The sequence below is a fragment of the Aotus nancymaae genome, unplaced genomic scaffold, assembly GCF_030222135.1.
Source record: "Aotus nancymaae isolate 86718 unplaced genomic scaffold, 86718_ANA_hifiasm-v0.15.2.pri h1tg000062l, whole genome shotgun sequence".
NCBI classification, from domain to species: domain Eukaryota; kingdom Metazoa; phylum Chordata; class Mammalia; order Primates; family Aotidae; genus Aotus; species Aotus nancymaae.
The window spans coordinates 6,340,631-6,342,424 of NW_026988476.1; the positions used below are offsets into that span (position 1 = coordinate 6,340,631).

The window sequence follows — 1,794 nt, forward strand, 5'->3', positions numbered from 1 at the left end:
CTTATTTTAGTGTGGGTCTTTGGCAATTAGTTCTCAGTTTGTATTTGCATGAGTATCTCTTTATTTTTCTTTCATATTTGAAGGATACTTTTGCTAAATGGATATGCCAAGTTGGAGGCTATTTTCTTTCTGCACTTTAAAGATATCACCCCATTTTCTTTGGTTTGGTTTCATTTTTTTTTTTCCTATTGACTATCAACTAATTGTTGTTTATTTAAAGATAATGTATCTTTTTTCTCTGGCTGCTTTTAAGATTTTCCCTTTGACTTCAGTTTTTTTTTTTTTTTTTTTTTTTGAATTCAACAAGTATTTATTTAGTGCCTATTATGTGCTAGATATTGTTCCAGGTACTTGAGACACATCAGAGAACAAAACCAAGAGCCCTGCCCTCATGGGGCATTTATCGCCAGTTCACCTGCAGGCTACCTGGGGCCTGAGGCAAGTCACCGCACCTCTGTGCTTGGGTCCTCAGCTGCCCAATGGGAGAATAAGCAGACCTGGCTCAGACATGGATAACATGCCTGGTGTACTGCGGGTGCCAAACTGGATACCCTCAACCCACCACCCAGACAGTAGATAGGGCTGGAAGTTGATTTATAATGATAAAGTACAGTGGAGGGAGGGCAGAGGGGCTAAGCCAAGCTGTCTGGGTGCTGTGGTGGTGGGGGGCTGGCTACACAAAGTGCTGCTGCTGCTGCTTCTCGGTGGCCGCCTTGCTGGCGAGGTCCTTGGCCTGCTCTGTAGCTGCCCGTGCCGTCTCCTTTGCCTTCTCCTTGGCTTCCTTGGCCGTCTCAACAAGTGTTTTGGAAGGGGCCTCACCTTGCAGCTTCGCCAAGGTATATTCAAAACCCTTCATAGTCTTGGTCACGTTGCTTTTGAACCAGGCAAGACCAAATTCCTGGACAGCTCTGGAGACACCAAATAAGCTAGAGGAGACCCAGGCTTCACGGCGGATTTCGGTCCAGCCACTGTTGTCAGAGTTCACAGGGTAAACACATCGTTCCTCCACCACCATCAGCCGGGCGTGGTTGATGTTCCAGGTGAAGGGGGTCATGGTCTGATTCTGTGGGTCCACAGTAGAGTCCTCCAGGATGTACACCGAGTGAGCAACATCCGCAGGAAACAGTCGCTCGGCCCAGCGGGCATCCTGTTGGTCTTGGTCAGCAGTCGCCGGGACAGCAGTTTCTGGTCAGCGTCGCCTCCCGGTGTACTATGTCTATAGGGATTCGGGTACCGCTGCCAGAACGCTTGGTCCCAGGAACTCCGGAGCACGCTCTGGCCCAGGAAATACTTCACCATCGTCCCGGCCGGAGCGGGCTCAGCACCCACGCAGCATCAGGGGTGCGGAGCCTGGGAGGCACGCGGGGGCCGGGCCGGGCCGGGGCTCGGCGCACACCCGCCGCCAGCCGCGTAGCTCAGTCACCACCGCATCGCGCCCAAGCAGCCGCCGCCGCCGCCGCCGCGAGTTGTCCCAACTTCAGTTTTAACAAGTCTTGCATGGTGCATTTAGGTGTGGTTTTCTTAGTATTCATCCTGCTTGAATTCTAAAAGCTTTTTGAATTCATGACTTGAGATCTTTTGTCAGTTTTCGAAAATTCTCATTCAGCTTCTGCACCATTCCTTTTTACTTCTCTGAAAATATTAAAAATATTAGCGTGTTCTATATATTTCTTGTGTCCTTTTCATATTTTTTATTCATATTTTTCTCCATGTTCTAGTCTTGTTATTTTTCAATTGCCCTTTCAGGTTTGTAATTCTTCTGTGTCTTTAACCCTGTTTATTAATCGAGTCCTT

The 1,794-nt window shown here is 48.6% G+C and overlaps 1 pseudogene; it reads right to left on the bottom strand.

Moving 5' to 3' along the window:
- Positions 1-673: 673 nt before the first annotated feature.
- On the bottom strand, positions 674-1,299 carry LOC105729846 (PRELI domain-containing protein 1, mitochondrial-like; annotated as a pseudogene).
- Between the last annotated feature and the right edge of the window lie 495 nt (positions 1,300-1,794).